The following is a 12,934-nucleotide window of genomic DNA, read 5'->3' as shown; positions in this document are numbered from 1 at the left end:
GTGAATGGAATGATCAAACACATATGGATGCAACTTTATGACTGGACAATATTAGATTTTATTGTGATGTAAAATGTTTAATTGATTATGATGATTTATGATATGTGGATGGATGTTAAATTTATTATGATGTTTTTTGATATGTAGATTTGATATTCTAATATCTCAAATGATTTATTTAAATTTATTAGGAAAGGAAATTTAATTTGAATTATGCTAATAGGGATTTCGTAAAATTTGAAATTTTATGCATTTATGACATATATTTTATATGACCTCCTTGGACTACTGATGCTTGAGTTTAAAATGCAAGAGGTGGAACCATGGAAATTCTTGGGGGGAAACAAGTTCCAAACCTATGTGAACATAGTCTAACTAAGGTGAATCTTTAGAAGATTCAAAAGCCTCGTTGTAAAACTATTTTTCTTCATAATGTAATTTTTCTTGCATTAGGAAATGTTTAATCATAAAGATGCATTAGGGACATGTCATGATGATGTGAAATGTGTTTTAATGTGTCATTGGATGCTTGTGATTGTCCATGTGTTGATGATATGTCACCTAGGGTGTTGGTCATAAGGTCACTTAATCTTAGTCTCTTTCTTTTCTTTCAATAAATGTTTAAGTACACCCACTTGGGAGAGAGTGTTAGGATGGATCACCATCATATTATTTTTGAATTCAAACTTGTCAAGGATTTTAGGGGGCCTAAATGTGACCCTAAAGTGTTATTTTATTGAAAATAAGCCACCCATATGGTAGTATATAATGTTAGGGGCCTAAATTCAACCATTTTAGTGCTTAACTAACTTAGGGGACCCCTTAAACAATGCACTCTTAAACCAATTTGAGATTTGGGGTTTCAACATGAGTGTGCCCTCATAATCTCTCTTGTTTAGAATTTCTTATTTTAAAGGGACAACAATGTAAGAAATTAAAAAAGGTTAGCACAAAGTCTTTTTAGAGGAGTGGTGAAAAATTAGTGGGTTGTTCACCCACTCTCTAAGTTTAGAGACAATTAGGTTTTGGAGGGAGATTAAGGGAGCCCTACAACAAATATCATTGCCTTAGCTTGGACCAAGGTTGGTGTTTCAAACCATATGCATTTTCTTTCTTCTAGTCTTACATAGTAGATCTATAAGCATGGAGCATTTGTTAAGGGATCTTGCATTATATTGGGAATCTTTGAATGGTAGATGTTGGTATGGTGTTGTGCCATTGTGAACCTTTGTATTGTATTATGGTGGTATGAATGTGCATTGTTTAACGTGAAATTTCTTGGTTTTTTTTCTCTTTCTTAAATCTCCTTGTTTTGGAATTGAATATCAAGTGTTGTTATGAGTGTGAGGGTTTCACTCTCCCTTTGGGAAGGGAAGAGAAGTCTAGGGTGAAGGGCTTAGTTGGGCTTGAAATTTAGTTGAGAACCTTGGAGTATGGGCTCCATTGTATGCCATAATCATTCATGCCTTTCTTTGGGGGTGATAAGGGAAATATGGTGTAGATAGGAAAATCAAGGAGTATGGACTTCAAGGAAGCTATAGTTGTTGGAAATATGTTTGAAGGATGTTTGTAGAAGCCTCGAAAGTGCATGTAAATTTTTTATTTGTGAAAGTCCCGAAAGGGCTTGAAGATTGTTAATTGTAGTTATGATTTGATATGGAAAGTCTCCTAATTGGAAGCACACCTTCACCCTATGGTTAAGGTTTCATTGGTGAACCATTGTGAAATACCTTGGGATGTGATTGTTCTAGTTTGTAATGTGATGTTCATGCATTTGTAAGATTGGAATGAAACTCGGTTTGGCTCTTGTTTTCCCTACTTGGTAGGTGGCTTCATAGAAGCCTAGGATGGGAGGTGAGCCTCCATGGTTCCATGTTTTATGTTATGTTGTAGGTTTTTTGAAGATGGATTCCTTGGAGATATTAGGGTTTATTTGTGGCAATGTTGGAAACCAAGTGTGTGTGGAGATACAAATCCTCCATGTCATTGTAAATGCATGAGGATGTTAAGTATCCATGTTCATTTCATTGTGATGTAAAGAGGGATATTATTATTATTGTATCTTGTGGAAAATGTGTAAGGAAAGATTGCAAAATATTTATATAGTTTACTAGTAAGGAAACACTCATTGTGAGTTTTCACATTATGTAAATTGATGCAAAATGGAGAATCATGTAAATGAATCACTTCTTCCTACAATTCAATTAGTATAAATATTTCTTAGTGGTTACATCCTTTTGATATAGTTGATTAAATTCAATGCATAAATGGTTGTATTGTAAATATGTATATTATGCATACAATATGATGGAAGAAATTTAACATATCTTGATAGTTCATTCATGTGCATGAAGAATTGTGTCACTTGGACTTCAAGTTCTAATAAAATAAAATTAGGTGACACCACCATACCATCAAACATATGTAATAAAATCCCATGGTAGGAATAAAATAAATTAGCTTGAGAAAAGAATACATAGTCCAAATGCATAAGGAAATAATCTTGTAGGTGCTTATTATGCCTCTAGAAAACGTATGGGGAAAGAACATAACTCCTTCCCTAGATTACAAACCAATATTTTATTAAAAGGAATATAATAAGGATTTTGTTGTTGTGTGTTAACAAAATAGTACATGTACTAAAGAGTAAGATTTGCATAATAATAATGGCACAATTGGAACATCATGTTAGAAAACAACATAAAAATATATAGTTAAAATAAGACTATGATTACTAGAAAGACTAGACACCTACCCTTTCAAATCTAGGATGTACCCAATGAGATATTCCCACCAAATAATAAATAAATTTCAAATAAATACAAAGAAAATAGTGATATAAAATCAAACCAGGTAGCGCTTACCTTTCTTTTAGAAAGACTCGGCACATGTGACAAGGGGAGGGAACAAATCTAACATAAAGTTGGGCCCCTTTCACAAGAACATCCACGTTGGGCCATGGGAAGTGTACCCTTCTATGATCCTAGGCACCAAACTTGAAGGAGGACTAAATAAGAATAAAGAAGACTATGCAATGTTTTTAAAAATCAACTTTTCCCCAACCTCAACTCGCCTAGGAAGGAGGAGGTAAATGCATGGGGAAGTGGGAGGAGTAGAACTGGTGTTGGGAAAGGGGTACATGGCATATTTTTGTCTTAGAAACCATGTTAAATAGACTTTGCAAAAAAGGTGTTTTGCTTCTTCTTTTTTTGTTGGGGGGGGTGTGGTGGGGGAACCTTCATTTCCTAAGACTTTTGGAGAAAGGAAAAAAAGTGAGACACATGACCCTAGGCTTGGGGAATAATTCTCTTGGGAAGAGGTAAGTGTTTTAAATAATGGTTAAGTTGGGTATGTGCAGTTTAGGTTAGAAGCAAATAAAGTTGGGAATTTAGTTCCCATTTAAATTAATGATGAATGGATTTTAGTATAGGATTATTAGAAGCAAGGTGAGAATTAGATAGACATAGGTAAGGGAACTTTGGGTTAGATTAATATATGTATTAATGGTTTTAGTAGTGGTGCCTTTAAATAAACATATTGATAAAAGTTTAGTAGTAACTATTATGGTTAATGTGAAGGGGGGATGTACCTAGTAAGCAGATTGTAAGGGAAAGGAATACCTAGGTGAATCAACATGTAGTTAAGATCATAATAAAATAAATGAATAAAAAATATTGTAATAATAATAATATTATATTAATAATTGAAGATTATAACTAAATTTGTAGATAAAATTAAAATGATAGTTAGAAAGTATGGATGTATGGTTAAAGTTGGTAGATAATTAGGATGGCTTCTTTTACCAAGATATATTTGTTAAATGGAAGAATCGACAATAGGAGATGTAAGAATCACCTACCCCATGTAATGGAGTGTATAATTAACAAATAAATCATTATATGAGAAAATAAATATAATAATAAATAATTAATGATTAATACTACATATTTAATAAGGAATAGTCATGATGGTATAATTAACATATATATAAATTGATGTAACATGTAAGTTTCATTAAAGGTTTTGAACTATCGTTATTAAGTTGTTAGTGATTTATATAATGAGCGTAAACATATTATATGGCACCCAACAAGAACAAGTAAAAAGTATTATTGAACTTTTAAATATTAGACCCTATGTAGTAGGATGAAAGTATATTTATCCTCATGTAACAAATAACAAAACTATATGCCCAACTTAAGATAAATCGACACATTTTTACTTAACCTATTAATTCAATGAATACCCACAAGAGTATGTTTTATAAGACCTCCTTGAAAGTAGGTTCAAACTAATTTAGATAGGATAGACATTAGCTATTGAGCATATTTTATAACTCGTATTTGAGTAAAAGAGTGCCTAGGGTTTGTATCATAAATGTTTAGGGAAAATGTTCAACTTATATGCTCCATTTCCTTCTATAGATAATTTGTCACTATAGTTTATACTTTTGACAATTGTTTCATACCCCAAACTTCTAATTACAGATAATCATGTTAATAATGAATAATCTTTTATGAGAACTTCTAACCTATGTAACAAAAAAAAAACAAAAAAAGTTGTGTTTCACCTTGTATATTTAGGGCATGACACAATGATCTGCATAATGGTGTACAAATTGTCGAGCAAAGAGGAGAACACTGATTTGAACCAAGAGAAGAGATAAGACTTGAGTTAGCAACTACTACCTCTAATAGGAACATGAAAAAGATCACCCCTAGAGTAGATAATTAGAAGAAAAGACCAAGGAGTGATGAAAAGAAATAGAGTTAATGAGGAACTAAATATTTGATTTCTCAAGTTGAACCAAAGAGTGCAGATGAAGCATGCAAAGATGATCATTAGATTTAAGCAATAAAGGAAGAATTAGATCAGATTATGAAGAATGACACAAGGGAATTAATTCTTAGACCTAAGTAAAATAATATTATAGGAACCAAATGGGTATTCAGAAACAAGATGAATGAACAAGGTGAAGTTGTAAGAAACAAGGCTAGACTTGTATACAAAAGATATTCACAACAAGAAGGAATAGACTATGAAGAGACATATGCCTCAGTAGCCATAATGGAAGTAGTTTGAATGTTCTTAACTTATGCAACAAGTAATAAATTCAAAGTGTATTATATGGATCTCAAATTAGCCTTCCTGAATAAAGAACTTGAGGAAGAGGTATCAATTGAGCAGCTTGAAGGTTTCCCTCTGACAAAAGAAAAAGATATGGTATGTAGGTTGAGGAAAGCCTTGTATGGTCTAAATAAATCACATATAACTTGGTATGAAAGGTTGGACAAGTATTTGAAAAAGCTTGGATTTTTTAAAGGTATGGTAGATAGTAACTTATATTTGAAAGAAACTGAGAATGATTTGTTGATAATAGTAATATTTGTTGATGACATAATATTTGGAAGAAATGATGAATCAAGTGACAATTTTTCTAAAGAATGAAGAATGAATTTGCAATGAGTATGATAAGAGAGAAGAATTTCATTTTAGGTTTATAGACAGTGCAAAATAGTGATGGAATTTTCATTTCTCAAGCCAAGTATTTGAAGGACTTGTTGAAATGATTTGGCTTGGAAAATTATAAACCTATTGGTACACCAATAATAACTGGTCACAAATTATCTAGAAAAGATGAAATACCTATTTGTGAGTAGAAGAAGTATAGACACGTGATTGAAGGTTTACAATATCTTACTCACGCTAGACTAGATATAGAAAATGCAACTACGATTTTAGCTAGATTTCAAGTTGATCCTGAGGAGTATCATTATGCATCAGTAAAAAGAATTTTTAGATATTTAAAAGGAACATCTACTTATAGGATATCCTATGATAGATCAATTTATTTTATTCTATATGCTTATACTGATGTCGATTGTGTTGGAAATGATTGAAGAGATCATACATAAAAAGTAATGGAACTGGTAAAGAATGTTCTCAATCATTGTTTTGTCATTGATGTTAAACTTGCTACTTGTAGGAATGATAATACTTTAGTGATCCAAATACTATTAATTGGTTGATTGACAAGGAGGAAGCAATCTATAAGATGTAACTAGAACACCTAGAGAAAGGTTGAAGTTATGATGTTGTAATGAAATACAAAGATTAGCTAAGCTATTGATGAAAAAGTGAGTTGATGCCATATTCTAAGATATAGAGAATGGGCACACTGAAACATATCAAAGATGTAAGGTTTTAGCTAAGTCATTTGTAAATCCTAACTAAGATCATTAGAGACAAAGCCAAGCAAGCTAGTTAGTGCCAAACAGATTCCTAGTTGAAGCCGAGCAAGTCCAACTTTAGTAAGTGCCGAGTGAAGATTAAGTGTCGAGTGAAGATCAAGTGTCGAGAAAGAAATAAGTGTCGAGTGATCTTTAGATGCCGAGTGATCTTCAGATGTCAAGTGATCTTCAGGTGCCAAGCAAATACAAGTGCCAAGTAACATAGAGGTGTTGAGCATCAGTAAACCAATAATGCCAAGTTGCTGCATTATTTCAAAAATTGAAGATTCACCAGATCTGAGCTGACAAGGTTGTTATCTAGAGTTCTATGAATCAAATAGAAGATAAGAATGATGAGCTAGTGGTACAAAACACCATGTAGAATTTTTTTGGAAGTTTCTAGATAAGAGCAAGATATGGGGTAGATACATTGTATCCTACCTAATCAATTCGAAACCCTAAAAGTTAGAGAGGGAGAAACAAGTAGCAAAGGCAATCTAGATTTCTATTTAAGGAGTCATAAGGTCATGAAGCAAAAAGAGGAGGTCAAGCATAAAAGCATAAAGTTCTAAAGGAGGTGCTAAGGAGTAAGAGAGCATAGTTACTCTACTTCAATAGATGACCACAGATATGGTTGCATTGGTATGATGAGTAAGAAGACTCAAGAAAATGAAGCTTGAGATGACAAGCTGTCAAAGCTAAAGTGATTAATGCCAAGCAAACGATTGAACTGAAGTGTGATCTAAAATTTGCAAGATATGTTGTAAGTTGTATTAGATCAAAAAGCCATTATTGTTACTCTCTAGCAATTGTAACAATTAGTTTAAATCCTATGGACTTAGGTTGGTTTAATAGCCATGTTATAAATCTTTTAACAGGGTGACATTCCAAGTGAATGTTCTAAAGTCCTTTGACCAGGCCCATTCCTAATAGTATGGTAAAATCCTCTAACAAGGCCACATTTAATAGTGTGTTGTAAGCCTTTAACAGGGCAGGCTTTTAACAAGGCATCACTTTAGAAGAGTGAGAATTAAGTAGCATGTTACTAGTGGTTTTTCCCAAATTGGGTTTCCATGTAAATCACTATTTCATGTGTTGATTTTGTATGTCTTATCTCTGCATGTTGATTTGCTATAACTTGCTAAAATGATTGATTTAAGCTTGGATGGATGAAAAGTTTATGGGCTCATTATAATTTGTGAAAAAAGTATTATTAGGGCATTTGGACCTTGGATAGCTTATTCACCCCCCCCCCCCCCTCCCCCACACCTCACCCCCCACTCAGTTATTCTAAAGAATTCTAACAATTGGTATCAGAGCAGCACTGTTGATTTAGTTTAAAGGGACTAGAAGCAGAAAATATCACAATGGCAAAGAGAGAAGTTCCCAAGCTCAACAAAGACAACTTTGTTGCATGGCAAAGTTTGGACCTTGGATAACTGATTCATCTCCCCCCCCCCCCCCCCAAACACCCTACCCCCCTCTCAGTTATTCTAAAGAATTCTAACAATTGGTATCAAAGCAGCACTGTTGATTTAGTTTAAAGGGACTAGAAGCAGAAAAGATCACAATGCCAAAGAGAGAAGTTCCCAAGCTCAACTAAGACAACATTGTTGCATAGCAAAGTTTGATGAAGCTACATCTTAGATCCATAGGAGATTATGCCAAAAATTCAATTGTTATTGAACATGTTGATCCAACTAGTACTCTTACTGCAGAAGATTTGAAAAATAAATAGGAACACAATCAGACAATGCTAGAGATTGCTTCAACACTCAACTATGTTGAATTTGATGATATCAAAGGATGTGACATTGCATTCAAAATGTGGAAAGCCCTATCAGATATCTATGGAGGAGATTAGAATGTTCAAAGAGCAAAAAGAAAAATCCTCAGAGGAAAGTTTGATGATATGAAAATGAAGGAAAGTGAGAATGTTTCTTAGTATGGCACTAGAATAAAGGAAGTGGTAAATGCAATAAGATGTTTAAGTGGTCAATTTGATGAAGATATTGTTAATAGTAAGTTCTTAAGAACCTTGCTCCCTATCTATGCTATTAGATTATTAGCAATACAAGAAATGAGATGTGTGCTAGGAAACAATCTAAGTTTTGAAGGCATAGTGGGTAGACTCACTACATTTGAGTTATCTAACTTTGACAACTACAGACCTAAGAATGTTGAATCTTCGTTTAAAGCCAAGCTATCACTAAAAGATGCTGAAAAAGTGAAATTGAAGAAAGGAAGAAAAATGAAATATGTATCTAGTGACAGTAGCATTGATGAGGAAGATGTGGAACAATTGGAAGCATTGCTAGCTAGAAGATTTCACAGAGGCAAAAGAAAATTCAAAGGTAAGATGCCTATCATTTGTTTCAATTGAAATGAAGTAGGACATACTGCTACAAGGTGTACACAGAAAAAGGATTACAAGGAAGGAAAAAAATACAAATACAGAAGAGAAGATGATAAGAGATATTACAAAGACAAAGGCAAGAAGTGTTATATTGTTGAAGAGAATTTTGATGATAATGATGATGAAGTTGTTTATGTAGCCATGAAGGAGCAGTCTAATGAAGAAGAGCCTGCAATACTAGTAACATGTATGAACAAGAATGATAGATGGATCATAGAAAGTGGATGCTCACATCACATGACAGGACACAAAAGTAAGTTTGTTAACTTTACTCAGTATGATGGAAATAGTGTTAGATTTGGTAATGATGCTCCATGTCAAATAAAAGGAAAAGGCTCCATTAAGCTTGCAGAACAAATTTCATGTGATAATGCATACTATGTTGAAGGATTAAACTACAATTTTCTAAGTGTCTCACAGTTAGGCAATGTAGGATGCAAAGTAGAATTTGGAAACTAAACTGCAAAAATCTATGGTACTGATGATAAATTTATAGGAAAAGGAGATCAAACAAGAAGTAATCTATTTTACCTTAATATGGATGATGTCTCTTATTTTTTTGCAAAATTTGATGATGAATGGTTATGGCATAGAAGGCTATGTCATGTCATCTTTGACAATTTGGTCAATATCAGTAAAATGAAGAAAGTCAAAGGTTTACCAAAATTGAAGAAGCCTGATAATATCATGTGCAAACAATGTTAGCTAGGAAAGATGACAAAGTCAAGTTTAAAAAGTAAAAACTATACATCTAAATAAGTACTTGAGTTAGTCCATACTGACTTATGTGGTCCAATGGAAGTACAAAGCTAAAAAGGAGATAAATATATAATGTTGTTTGTTGATGACTATTCTAGGATGATGACTGTTATGTTCTTGAAGAAAAAATTTGATGCTTTTCAAATGTTTAAGTGGTATGTGGCTAGAGTGGAAAAAGAAACAAGAAAGAGTTTGAAATTCTTGAGAGTAGACAGAGGTGGTGAATTCATATCAAATGAATTCGAGATATTTTGTAATGACAAAGGAATCAAAAGATAAACATCAGCTCCTAGAACTCCCCCACAAAATGGAATTGCTGAGAGAAGAAATAGATCTGTAATTGACTATGCTAGAACATTAATGATAGAAAATATTGTTGCTTTAAAATACTGGAGAGAAGCTGTAAGTGTAGCTATTCATACACTAAATCATGTACAAGTCAAGAAAGGTATAGATGCAACACCTTTTGAATTATGGTATGGTCAATCACCCAATGTGAAACATTTCAAAGTATTTGGTTGCAAATTGTTTATCCTTAAAGATGCTAGAAATGGAAAATTTGATGCAAACAGTGATGAAGGCATATTCCTTGGTTACTCCACTAGAAGTAAATCATATAAGCTTTTGAATACTAACACTAACAAAATTGTGGAAAGTGCAAATGTAAACTTTGATAAGCATACAGAAGTCCAAGTTGAAGAACCAAAAGGAATGGATGAATACAGAACCTTTGTGTATTCCTATGAAGGAATGCCTATTAATGAGGATGTTGTCAATCAAATTGAAACTCAAAAAAATTCAATTTCAGCAAAGTCACAACTAGTGAATGTCGAGTTACATTCAGAAGTCGAGTTACAGAATAAAGAAAATGCACATTCTGATCATGAAGTCAGTACACATGAAAGAGATGAAGAACAACCTGACAACGAAGTGCATAGTGACCCTGAATCTGAAAGATCAAACATGGAAACAAGGAATAAACCAAGATTATCCAAATATGTAAAAAGACCTCACCCTAGATAATTGGTGACAAAGATGCAAGACCAATGACAAGGAATAAACTAAGACATGAATCATGTTTGATCAGCAAACTTGAACCTAAGACAGTATATGGTGCATTACAACATGATTACTGGTATAAAGCTATGGAAGAAGAGATTGATCAAATAAAGAAGAAAAAAACCTAGAGTTTAGTTACCAGACCAGTTGGCAAGAATGTGATTAGCACCAAGTGGGTATTCAGAAAAAAGTTAGATGAGAATGGAGAGATTACTAGAAATAAAGGTAGACTAGTATGAAAGGGTTATGCTCAAGAAGAAGGATTAGACTATGGGGAAACATTTGCCCCTGTTGCTAGAATGGAAGGAGTAATAACTTTACTTGCATATGCTACATATAAAGGTTTTAAAGTCTATCAGATGGATGTAAAGTCTGCATTTTAAATGGTATATTAGAAGAAGAAGTCTATATTGAACAACCAGAGGGATTTGTTGATGAGAACAATAGGGATATGGTTTGTAAATTACATAAAGCACTCCATGGTTTGAAACAAGCACCCAGAGCATGGTATGAGAGACTTCACAAGTATCTAGTGCAAATAGGATTTGAATGAACTGATGATAATAGCAACATGTACATCAAATCAGAAGAAAGTAAGGATATTATTGTATCTAAAATCTTTGTGGATGACATAGTTTTTGGAGGAAAGGAAGTACTTTGCAAAGGCTTTGCTGACAAAATGAAACATGAGTTTGAGATGTCTATGTTTGGAGAGATCAAATTTTTTGTTGGTTTGCAAGTACATCAACTAAAACATTGTATATTTGTGACACAATCAAAGTATATCAAAGAGATACTTAAAATGTTTGGATTGGAAGATTCCAAACTAGTCAACACACCAATGGCAATAGGAAATAAGCTATCCAAAAATCATGTATCAGTTGAAGTCAATCAAACAATGTACAGATCCATGATTGGAAAACTACAATATGTTGTACATAGCAGACCAGACATAGCATTAGCAGTTTGAATAGTGGCTAGATTCTCTGCTAATCCCAAAGAAAATCATCTCATAGCAGTAAAAAGAATAATGAGGTATCTCAAAAGAACTGATAACTTTGGTCTATATTACAAAAAGAATGAGAAGTTTGAGCTCAATGCATATACGGATGTAGATTGGGGAGGCAACATTGATGACAGAAAAAGCACAAGTGGAGGTGCATTATTTTTAGGTAAAAGGCTATTTACTTAGACCAGTAAGAAACAAACATGCACATCTCAGTCCACTGCAGAATCAGAATATGTGGCAGCAGCAGTCAATTGCACAAACATTGTATGGCTCACACATCTATCAAAAGGAATGAATGAAGAGGTAACCAAACCTATGATATTGTATTATGATAATAAAAGTGCTATAAACATATCCAAGAATCTAGTAATGCATGCAAAAACCAAGCATATTGCAATCAAGTATCACTATGTCAGAAAATTGGTAGAAGACAAAAAGGTGAAGTTGGAGTACATTCAGACAAAGAAACAAACTGCAGATATCTTCACCAAACCATTTCCCAAGGATGCTTATGAATATCTTAGAGGCAAGTTGGGGGTAATGCCCCTAACTCATGCAGTATAAAGCAACAAGGAAGCTACCCTGCATCAATAGGAATAAATCATTGAAATATTTGAAGAATGATGCAAAGGATGACAGTAGGAATAGAAACTCCAAATCAGTCACAAGCATGGTGACAGAGGGAGAAAACATGAGATGCACAACTTATATTTTGTATGTTAAAAATGCTACATCTTTGGCATTTACGTCAAAGAGGGAGAAATATGTAGAAATTGATCAATACAAAGCAAGAGGGATATATATATATATATATATATATATATATATATATGAATGAGGGAGATATATATATATGAAAGAGGGAGATATATGAGATCAGTAGTAAGGATGCAGCAATCAAGAGGAAGAAACAAAAAGAAACAGAAAAATGTATATAAATTTTGGTGGTAACTAAGTTGATCAATTGATCAGTTTGGTTTGCCATCAATGCCAAAGAGGGAGATTGTTGGAAATGATTGAAAAGGTCATGAGGGAGATTGTTGGAAATGATTGAAGAGATCATACATAAAAAGTAATAGAACTGGTAAAGAATGTTCTCAATCATTGTTTTGTCATTGATGTCAAACTTGCTACTTGTAGGAATGACAATTGCTTTAGTGATCCAAATACTATTAATTGATTGATTGATAAGGAGGATCCAATCAATAAGATTTAACTAGAACACATAGAGAAAGGTTGAAGTTATGATGTTGTAATGAAGTACAAAGATTAGCTAACTCATTGATGAAAAAGTGAGTTGATGCCATATTCTAAGACACAAAGAATGGGCACACTAAAACATATCAAAGATGTAAGGTTTTAGCTAAGTCATTTGTAAATCCTAACTAAGATCATTAGAGAGAAAGCCGAGCAAGCTAGTTAGTGCCAAACAGATTCCTAGTTGAAGCTAAGCAAGTCCAA

This window comes from Cupressus sempervirens, chromosome 5 (assembly GCF_028749045.1).
Source record: "Cupressus sempervirens isolate cs-2001-9-10 chromosome 5, ASM2874904v1, whole genome shotgun sequence".
Taxonomy (NCBI): domain Eukaryota; kingdom Viridiplantae; phylum Streptophyta; class Pinopsida; order Cupressales; family Cupressaceae; genus Cupressus; species Cupressus sempervirens.
The sequence above is the reverse complement of the archived record's forward strand: the minus strand, read 5'-3'. Positions refer to the sequence as shown.